This window comes from Oncorhynchus kisutch, linkage group LG11 (genome assembly GCF_002021735.2).
Source record: "Oncorhynchus kisutch isolate 150728-3 linkage group LG11, Okis_V2, whole genome shotgun sequence".
Classification (NCBI taxonomy): domain Eukaryota; kingdom Metazoa; phylum Chordata; class Actinopteri; order Salmoniformes; family Salmonidae; genus Oncorhynchus; species Oncorhynchus kisutch.
In genome coordinates, this window is record NC_034184.2 from 35,085,158 (window position 1) to 35,096,607 (window position 11,450).

Below are 11,450 nucleotides of genomic sequence, written 5' to 3' on the forward strand. Positions count from 1 at the left end.
CTGTGGCAAGAAGGTTTGCTGTGTCTGTCAGCGTAGTGTCCAGAGCATGGAGGCGCTACCAGGAGACAGGCCAGTACATCAGGAGACGTGGAGGAGGCCATAGGAGGGCAACAACCCAGCAGCAGGACCGCTACCGCCACCTTTGTGCAAGGAGGAGCAGGAAGAGCACTGCCAGAGCCCTGCCAAATGACCTCCAGCAGGCCACAAATGTGCATGTGTCTGCTCAAATGGTCAGAAACAGACTCCATGAAGGTGGTATGAGGGCCCGACTTCCACAGGTGGGAGTTGTGCTTACAGCCCAACACCGTGCAGGACGTTTGGCATTTGCAAGAGAACACCAAGATTGGAAAATTCGCCACTGGCGCCCTGTGCTCTTCACAGATGAAAGCAGGTTCACACTGAGCACGTGACAGACGTCACAGTCTGGAGACGGCGTGGAGAACGTTCTGCTGCCTGCAACATCCTCCAGCATGACCGATTTGGCGGTGGGTCAGTCATGGTGTGGGGTGGCATTTCTTTGGGGGGCCGCACAACCCTCCATGTGCTCGCCAGAGGTAGCCTGACTGCCATTAGGTACCAAGATGAGATCCTCAGACCCCTTGTGAGACCATATGCTGGTGCGGTTGGCCCTGGGTTCCTCCTGATGCAAGACAATGCTAGACCTCATGTGGCTGGAGTGTCAGCAGTTCCTGCAAGAGGCAGGCATCGATGCTATGGACTGGCCCGCCCGTTCCCCAGACCTGAATCCAATTGAGCACATCTGGGACATCATGTTTCGCTCCATCCAACAACTGTCCATGATTCAGGTCTGGGGAACGTCCAGGAGTTGGAGGATGCTTTATTCCAGGTCTGGGAGGAGATCCCTCAGGATACCATCCGCCACCTCATCAGGAGCATGCCCAGGCGTTGTAGGGAGGTCATACAGGCACGTGGAGGCCACACACACTACCGAGCCTCATTTTGACTTGTTTTAAGGACATTATATCAAAGTTGAATCAGCCTGTAGTGTGGTTTTCCACTTTAATTTTTAGTGCGACTCCAAATCCAGACCTCCATGGGTTTATACATTTGATTTCCATTGATCATTTTTGTGTGATTTTATTGTCAGCACATTAAACTATGTAAAGAAAAAAGTATTTAATAAGAATATTTGTAGGATGTGTTATTTTAGTGTTCCCTTTATTTTTTTGAGCAGTGTATATATATATATATATATATATTCTGTAGTATATAACCCTTGGGTGGGAAGATGTCAAGGTCAAGATCATATAAACAGAGTAGAAAAGAAACAACAGTATTACCTCAGAGGAGCTATAAATCAATCAAATTTAAACCAGAATATTATATGGCGCCATTTTTCTTATGTTATTCTATGGGCTAGCCTTGCTTAGCCGTAAACCGTCATCTTTATGTCAAGATCGAACACTTGTCACTCGACCAATTTCCACATTTAAACTTGACCATTTCAACAGAAGTAGTAAGTATCACTCAGATAACCATTTCAACTCTAACATTTTCTATAGGTTCTGTGCTTGTGTATACCACATACCTGTTTAAGAGAACAAAGAAAAAAGAGAGTAGGATAAATGGTAGTGTTGTCACAGGAGTCTTCTTCCAGTGTTGTTGAGGGGAGATGCAAAAGGCTGTGCTCCCTCACCCCTGCTGTTGTAAACAGGCATAAACAATTCCCAATGGAAATCCTTGGAGGACCAAAATAACAGTGGATTACAACCATATACAGTCATTGATTACAACAATATCTAAACCAAGTTTTATAAATACAATGTGATTACAACCTTATGAGCAACCACAACTATAGTGTATGAAAATAAACATTCAAAGATAGGTATCTGTGTGCTTTCAAAACTTGAACATAACAAATGATAACCTTACAATAGTCTACAACCATCTCAATCTAATCCCAAAATGGCAACATCTACAGTAGACACAAAGATATGAAAAAGTAGTCAAGGCTGCCTATCACTAAATGCAACTAGAAAATAATTGATCCCTACATGTGAGATTGATATTGTTGTATAATATATGGCATGTAAAAAATAAATTCTGGAACACTTTTCAAAGCAATAAATGCATAAAAAAATTAATTATCCAAGTACACTTTTCATGATGAAAATACATAACCATAACAGTATTTTTTGTATGGTAGGTGTGAGATTTATATATTTTACTAAAATATATTAACATATGTTTTCAAATGTATGTCACTTTTATAAATGGGTTCTCAACTAGCCTACCTGGTTAAATAAATAAATAAAAATATATGATCATATATATATTTTTTTTTTTACAGTTGAAGTCAGAAGTTCACATACACTTAGGTTGGAGTCATTAAAACTTGTTTTTCAACCACTCCACAAATTTCATGTGAACAAACTATAGTTTTGGCAAGTCGGTTAGGACATCTACTTTGTGCATGACACAAGTAATTTTTCCAACAATTGTTTACAGACAGATTATTTCACGTATTACAATTCCAGTGGGTCAGAAGTTTACATACACTAAGTTGACAGTGACTTTGAACAGCTTGGAAAATCCTATAGCTTTAGAAGCTTCTAATTTATATAATTTGAGTCAATTGGAGATGCACCTATGGATGTATTTCAAGGCCTACCTTCATACTCGGTGCCTCTTTACTTGACATCATCATCATCTTTACTTGATTTCAGAAAAGAAAAGTCTGGTTCATCCTTGGGAGCAATTTCCAAACGCTTGAAGGTATGTTTATCTGTACAAACAATAGTATGCACGTATAAACACCATGGGACCATGCAGCCGTCATACTGCTCAGGAAGGAGACGCATAACCTGAAATGCCGCTCAGCAAGGAAGAAGCCACTGCTCCAAAACCGCCATAAAAAAAACAGACTACGGATTACAACTGCACATGGGGACAAAGATTGTACTTTTTGGAGAAATGTCCTCTGGTCTGAGGCTTTAGGCTGAGGGGGACGCTTGCAAGCTGAAGAACACCATCCCAACCGTGAAGCATGGGGGTGGCAGCATCATGTTGTTGGGGTGATTTGCTGCAGGAGGAACTGGTGCACTTCACAAAATAAACGGCATCATGAGGTAGGAAAATTATGTAGATATATTGAAGCAACATCTCAAGACATCAGTCAGGAAGTTAAAGCTTGGTCGCAAATGGGTCTATCAAATGGACAATGACCCCAAGCATACTTCCAAAGTTGTGGCAAAATGGCTTAAGGACAACAAAGTCAAGGTATTGGAGTGGCTATCACTAGGCCCTGACCTCAATCCTACAGATAATTTGTGGGCAGAACTGAAAAAACGTGTGCGAACAAGGAGGCCTACAAACCTGATTCAGTTACACCCCGTCTGACAGGAGGAATTGGCCAAAATTCACCCAATTTATTATGGGAAGCTTGCAGAAGGCTACCCAAAACACGTGTCCCAAATTAAACAATTTCAAGGCAATGCTACCAAACACTAATTGAGTGCATGTTAACTTCTGACCCACTGGGAATGTGATGAAAGAAATAAAAGCTGAAATAAATCACTACTATTTTTGACATTTCACATTCTTAAAATAAAGTGGTGATCCTAACTGACCTAAGACAGGGAATTTTTACTAGGATTAAAATGTTAGGAATTGTGAAAAACTGAGTTTAAAAATATATTTGGCTAAGGTGTATGTACACTTCCGACTTCAACTGTATAAGGCCATATATTACTTTTTTGTATGGGAATGGTTCAACTGATAAATTGATGTCATTGTTGCAATAGTTTGAGTGGGCAACATACTGTATACTATAATCTAAACTGTACACTATAATCTTAAAATTACTTAATTTCACTATGATATTGATGGAAGTGGTCAACAAAAAAGTGTTGCGTTACACTTGGTGTCCCACTTGAATCTAAATGCAACACTTCATAATGTAGCAAGCTGTCTCCTTCATGTTGTCCTCTAACCGGTGCTGTACACATTATTCCCAGTTTGAGCTGTGTTAGTTATAACAGAATGTGCAACCTTATCTCCCCCCTAATAGATGAGTGATTTATTGTCACTTGTCAAAACAACAGGGTTTTTGGTGAAATAAAAATACAAGTATTATGAATACTATTGCATGTATACTCAGCAAAAAGAAACATCCCTTTTTCAGGACCCTGTCTTTCAAAGATAATTCATAACAATCCAAATAACTTCACAGCTCTTCATTGTAAAGGGTTTAAACACTGTTTCCCATGCTTGTTCAATGAACCATAAACAATTAATGAACATGCACCTGTGGAACAGTCGTTAAGACACTAACAGCTTACAGTTGATAGGCAATTAAGGTCACGGTTATGAAAACTCAGGACACTAAAGAGGCCTTTCTACTGACACTGAAAAACACCAAAAGAAAGATGCCCAGGGTCCCTGCTCATCTGTGTGAACATGAATTAGGCATGCTGCAAGGAGGCATGAGAACTGCAGATGTGGCCAGGGCAATAAATTGCAATGTCCGTACTGTGAGACACCTAAGACAGAGCTACACGGAGACAGGACGGACAGTTGATCTCCATTGCAGTGGCAGACCACGTGTAACAACACCTAGATCGGTACAGGATCGGTACAGCCGAACATCACACCTGCGGAACAGGTACAGGATGGCAACAACAACTGTCCAAGTTACACCAGGAACACACAATCCCTCCATCAGTGCTCAGACTGCCCACAATAGGCTGATAGAGGCTGGACTGAGGGCTTGTAAGCCTGTTGTAAGGCAGGTCCTCACCAGACATCACAGGCAACATCGTCGCCTATGGGCACAAACCCACTGTCGCTGGACCAGACAGGACTGGCAATAAATGCTATTCACTGACGAGTCACAGTTTTGTCTCACCAGGGGTGATGGTCGGATTCGCGTTTATCGTCAAAGGAATGAGCGTTACACCGAGGCCTGTACTCTGGAGCGGGATGGATTTGGAGGTGGATGGCCCGTCATGGTCTGGGGCGTTGTGTTACAGCATCATTGGACTGAGCTTGTTGTCATTGCCTGCAATCTCAATGCTGCGCGTTACAGGGAAGACATCCTCCTCCCTCATGTGGTACCCTTCCTGCAGGCTCATCCTGACATGACCCTCCAGCATGACAATGCCACCAGCCATACTGCTCGTTCTGTGAGTGATTTCCTGCGAGACAGGAATGTCAGTGTTCTGCCATGGCCAGCGAAGAGCCCGGATCTCAATCCCATTGAGTATGTCTGGGACCTGTTGGATCGGAGGGTGTGGGCAAGGACCATTCCCCCCAGAAATGTCCGGGAACTTGCAGGTGCCTTGGTGGAAGAGTGGGCTAACATCTCACAGCAAGAACTGGCAAATCTGGTACAGTCCATGAGGAGGAGATTCACTGCAGTACCTAATGCAGCTGCTGGCCACACCAGATACTGACTGTTACTTTGATTTTGACCCCCCCTCCCCCTTTGTTCAGGGACACATTATTATATTTCTGTTAGTCACGTGTCTCTGGAACTTGTTCAGTTTGTCTCACTTGTTGAATCTTGTTATGGTCATACAAATATTTACACGTGAAGTTTGCTGAAAATAAATGCAGTTGACAGTGAGAGGACGTTTCTTTTTTTTGCTTGACATTATATGTAGAGAGAACCTTTTATGTTTATGTTTTCAATACATCAAACTGTTTTTGCATATTGATTAGGTCACTATAAAACTGTGTTTGGGAGGTATTTATCAAAATGTCTTGTCAACAGGAAGCAGCGACATAATCATTTTCAACTTAAGTTTTAGGAATATAAATTGAACTTTCAACATTCATTTCCAATGTATTGTACTTAACCAGGCAAAAACTGCTGAATGAGTCTAAAAATGTGCCGTGATTGATTTATTTTGATGATACTCGAGAAATCACCAATACGCTTTTACTAGGCAGGTTTGCCGTGTTTAGTTGTAGCGTTGACAGAACCTGCCTAGTTATAGCGTTGACTGCAAGCTGACAGTGAATTCAGAACCGTTCCGTGGCTAGCCACACTAAACATACTTTTACCAGGTTTCCGTGAAGCAATTGTAATGACAGTCCACCACAACATACCCAAGTTTCCAGATAAGCAAGGGGTTGTCTGTTTTTTATTTAATTGTGTATTAGAAACACAGTTTGAGATCATTGTGAGGGGAATTCACAAGTGGTTAGAAGTGGGAATTGGGCTTTCCGGGAAATTGTTGTCCGAGGTTGCAACATTAACCAAAGGGGGCGGGGCAGAGCGACTGCTAGCTTTTAAAGCTTGCTGTTCCGAGGCAGTCCATTATTATTTCATGAGCTGTAAGGATGGCTTTGACTTTTTAAGTCGTTTGGGTCAGGTTTAAAATTCAGTTTCGTCTTGACAAGCTGTCTCTTTTTATTTTGAATCTAAATCCAATATGACAATCATAAGCTTCCTAATTCCGGGAAACGCACACAGATCCTATCCCAGATTTGAGGAACTGCTTGGTGTCACATGATATTGTACACAGCATTCTAAGATTGGACTTAAAAATGTCAGAAATCTGGATTAAAGGGATGTGTTCAATAATTGTAAATACATAAAGTGTAAGTGAGTGATAGATACAGGAAAGCTACACCAGCACATCACTGCAGATTGACCTGGACTGTTTCTTTGTGTTTTAGGAGTTTGGATTCCTCCTGAAGCAGCCAGCAGTAAGGCATCTTTTTCTAACTTTATACATGTCATTTGAGTTCAGCATGTTGTCAGAAAATGTCTCAAAATGACTGCAATTACTGTTAACAGAAATGGTGAGACTTCAGGTTTTCAACTGTTGGCATTTTATTTATTACCATATCGGTACCTTTTCCTTTAAGGGCTGTTTTGTTTTGCTGATGAAGCAAGCTTGATTTCTCTGCTCTCTACAAATTAGATCAGCTAAGTCATCTTTCAAATAACTGCCTGGTTTTGGTTTTGAGATATGAAAAGCAACATAGAGGACCTACTTCCTTCCACATGTAACGTCAGTCTGTAGATTCCGCACCAATAATATGAGAAGGTTGGAATTATTTTCAGTCTCAGTGACCCATGGTATTTCCTCCAGTGACTCTTGATCCACAAATACCATGTGCTACCAGGGTTTTAAACTGATAAATAGGTTTGCTTTGATTAATGTTATATGGACACCTATCAATCTTTCTCCCTCCAGCACACACTGAGCTGTGAGCACATGACAGTTGGTATGTTCTGGTCTCTACTGACTTACATGGGAAAGAGTGTGCTCAATGTCAACACTAGATCAAGTTCTACTCTCAAATTTAGATATTTTTATTCCATCACACCTTATTAACTTACAGTACATTCCGATTGTAGAGCCAAAAACATATATTTTGCTTGAACTTTTTAACTTCTAGAGCACAAAACCTTCTTATTTGGTGTATAGTGCACAGATAAATCAGCGTACTGTCATATCTAGTTGTATGACCTTTGCCCATTTTAGACAGACCTTTCACAGTACTACCGGGTATGGATGGACTTGGCCAGCAACCTCACACCCCTCATCCAAACACATCAGCTACGACACCTGGTAAAAGAGGTCAGAAACCACATGTCTCTCAGTCAACAATCAAATACAGTTGATTTTGATTCTTCAGCAGTGATGTGACTTTGTATGTTTCTGGGCTTGTGATGGCCATGCTGATGTCTGTGATTGTACCCGTGTTGCTGATAGACCCCATACTAACAGACACATTGTTGGAAACAGATGCCCGTGCTGAGTCCCCATCACCTGAAGGGCCATCGGAAGCTGAGGCTGGCTCACCTTGGTCTATGTCTGGCAGGAGGGGCAATACCTGCCGGCCCAGGTAAAAAAACATTGCAGCATTAACTTTAACCTCAGACTTGAACTATGTCCCATTGATTGTTGGCATTGTTTGTGTTGATTAAACTCTCCCCAAATTGCTGGCTCTGCCCTACTGACTGGTCTCCCAGAGACTCAGCCTGCCCCCCATCCTGACCTATGCAGATTCTGTTCTGGCCAAATGGAGACTAAATGACCTACAGGGTGAGCTGGGCCTTAGAACCTTACCCCCTGGTCTGTCACTACCCCATAGCTCTACTCCCTTGAACACTTTCCTTTCAACCCATACCCAAAATGCCACTACACCCTTATCCTCTACCATCAATTATATTAACACCACAGGACCATGTACTGTTTAGGAAACAAATGTATTGACATCAGTGGAGGCTGGTGACTTGAAACATTGAGGAGAATGGGTGACCCACAGTATAGGAGCGTAACGCACAGAGACCACAAAGTGTGTTTCAAAAATCATCAAAGACTAATTATTTTTACCTAAAGCATTTAATAAAGACATTTATAGTACCATATTATGGGGAATAGGAATGTGAGGGCTACTTACAGTGTTGGAAAGGGATCACAGCAATGATTGAATGAGGGCCTGAGTTGAGGTGTTCAAAGGCTTGACCAGCGCAGGACAGGATTTGACTGGGAAGACAAAAACAATAACACAACACACTACACAGTTAGACAAAAGAGCTAAGAATGAGTTAGTCCAAGCAAGGAGTAAAATCATTTGTGCCTAATAAATGTGATTGTGTATGCGTATGTGATTGACTCTACATAAAGAAATGAGTGAACATGTATAGGGGTACTCACAGTACTTGGAGGGGAAACATTCAATGGCACATTGTGGATGTGCGGGCACATGAGACGTGGCTTCAGTTCATGTCAGGAGAAATTTGAGAAATTTACTACAAAGGTAGTAGAGTGGAGTAGTCATCACCTCTTAATCAGGGAACAGGAGGGGACATATAGCAGACAAAAAGCAGATACATTCCATTACAGCTGCGCCATCGTAGGTTTGGACAATGACTTTCTCTATAAACTTAAATTCAGATATCTCAAAATTCATAAAGTCAAACACAGCACCTCGCCCACTTGACACATCAAAGTAGCCCAAGAAACTTTCCTGAATAAAGCCCTGATCATCCAGTTTTTCCTTAAATGTTAACATAACTAGGACAACTCTGGACCCTATAAGGTATGACAGTGAATAATGTTGTAAAAAGGTTTTATGGGATATGATGGGACCAGTTGATCCTAATTAGATCACATGATTTTTTTAAACTGAAGAAGAAAAAAACTCCTGGCCCTGGGGGGGGATGTAAACCCTGTCAAACTGCAGCAACCTTATACTTATACGTTCATATACATTATATTTAGACTAGATTAGGAAGGGGATTTCCTCTACCCAGACCACAACTGATAGACAATAGAACTCACAGGACTGAGCTTGCTTTATGCATGTTTGCATTATGCAGGCCTATGCAACTGCAGGCCTTGTAAAACATTTACTCACATCTGTCATCACTATTATGTTGATTCATTCATTCCAGTTAATCATTTTGGATTAAAAACGCATAGGCAGCCTAGCCAGCCCAATTTTGAATATAAACTAAATTTGACCACATTCACATGTTCTCTTGGCACACAAATGGACTATAAATACATAACGTTACCAATTAGTTTACCCTGACCAGATGGACAGGGCGCATAGGCTGTATGCAGCTGCTCTAATTAGTAGCCTACAGTTGATTAGACTGAAAGATAGTATTGTTTTCATCCCATACACCATTTCAGATTTCTAATGTTTAGGTGTAGTCTAGGTTGGTGCAACATATATATATCATTAGTTTTTGCTTGTGTCTGTCCGGGGTGATTGTGTTATCATCTTTGGGAAATAAATACCGGAGGAAAGTGGAAAGTCTACTTGAGCACACACGAAAAAAATGTGCTGCGTCAAACTCTTTAATCTTTTAATGGATGATGCGATGGAAGCTATCAAATCATTCGGAATTGTTTTCGACAGTCGAAAGTTTGATATTTTCAGCAATTAAAGCATCGTAACGTTCAATTACCTCGGCAAAACTCCTTGTCGGCAGAACTTTCCATCTCGTCGTGTCCTCTAAAAGCAAATTATTGCATGCCCAAAAACGCAGGCAAGACCAGCAATACAGGCTCCATGTTATTAACCAGCTATACTTTTGATACCAGGTGATATTGAACGAGCTCACCTTTTCATCTTTCTTCATGAAACTGATCTCAGGCAGCGGTCGCCCCTCGCTTTTAATTCGCACCCTTTCCGTGTACGCCAGAGAATGAAAGGGGTTCTTCAACAAAAAGTCCACAACATTTTCGGCAGCGTTGGTCATTCTACCATTCTGGTGTAGAAAACTTCACGCTCGCGCTGGTACAGTAGCTAGCTAGCTACTGAAATGAGCAAGACAATTGCACTAACTGGACACAAAAATAAAGTTCTAGAACCAATAAAACAATTTATAATATACCTATTCAGTCTACTGTAATTTTAAAAAACTAATTTGAATTGAATAATAACAAAAAAATGCTCAACTATCACCTTTCATGTTATCTCTATCCAACAATGTATCCAAATTCCTCCTAGGTTTTGTATTGATGTCAATGTACCATGGCGCTACCCCAGACAGTGCTGTTGAAGTTACTGTAGACCTTCATTGCAAAAAAAATGATGTAATCAATTATTTGGTGACATATGAATATATTTAACATAGTTTTATTTAAATATGATCACTTTTTAATGTTTCACAATTTTTATTTTTATTATATTTCACTGAGGATGGTCCTCCACTTCCTCCGCTGAGGAGCCTCCACTGATTGACATTCTTTCTTAAACTTGTCATTTCAGGGACATGAAGATTAGGTGAATATGACAGATACACTATCATGACAAGTACATTTGAATATATCTCCTGTAAATTCCTGTTTTCGGTTCTGTTTTTATGTGGTTTCCATGCAATATTCATGTGGTTTTGAATATAGGAACTCGAATACACTATTCTCTTTCACTGGGGGAGAAAGCTGTAGAGGCTTCTTCCTGGTCTCTCTCTTGATGGAGAGGGTTTCTAGTTCAGGAATACAGGAAAGTATATGGGTCTTCTGGTAAGAAGAGGGGCGGGGGCGTATGCTTTATGGTTAACGTGACGTGGTGTGGCCAAAACAACATACAGGAACTCAAGTCCTTCTGTTCACCTGATTTAGAATTCCTCCCAACCAAATGTAGACCGCATTATCTACCAAGGGAATTCTCTTCAATTATAATCACAGCCGTATATATTCCCCCCCAAGCAGACACATCGATGGCTCTGAACGAACTTTATTTGAGTCTTTGCAAACTGGAATCCATTTATCCGGAGGCTGCATTCATTGTAGCTGGGGATTTTAACGAGGCATATAAGGCCCTGCCCCGCCCTCCTTTCGGAAAAGCTGACCACGACTCCATTTTGTTGATCCCTGCCTACAGACAGAAACTAAAACAAGAAGCTCCCGCGCTGAGGTGTGTTCAACGCTGGTCCGACCAATCTGATTCCACACTCCAAGACTGCTTCCATCACGTGGACTGGGATATGTTCCGTATTGCGTCAGACGACA

The 11,450-nt window shown here is 41.3% G+C and overlaps 1 long non-coding RNA gene across 4 annotated transcripts; it reads right to left on the reverse strand.

The window, feature by feature from the left end:
• Positions 1 to 1,266: 1,266 nt before the first annotated feature.
• On the reverse strand, positions 1,267 to 10,383 carry LOC109899112 (uncharacterized). Of its 4 annotated transcripts, none has more exons than XR_004211523.1 (6): positions 9,902 to 10,383; positions 8,640 to 8,768; positions 8,383 to 8,468; positions 7,705 to 7,812; positions 7,467 to 7,544; positions 1,267 to 1,700 (listed from the first exon to the last, which is right to left on the reverse strand). It is a non-coding gene; the product is annotated as an uncharacterized LOC109899112 (long non-coding RNA). The 4 variants fall into 4 exon arrangements; XR_004211522.1 differs by having other exon boundaries at positions 1,268 to 1,700; positions 7,782 to 7,812; positions 9,902 to 10,378; XR_002256432.2 differs by lacking the exon at positions 1,267 to 1,700 and having other exon boundaries at positions 6,664 to 7,544; positions 7,782 to 7,812; positions 8,640 to 8,699; positions 9,902 to 10,377.
• Positions 10,384 to 11,450: the final 1,067 nt, after the last annotated feature.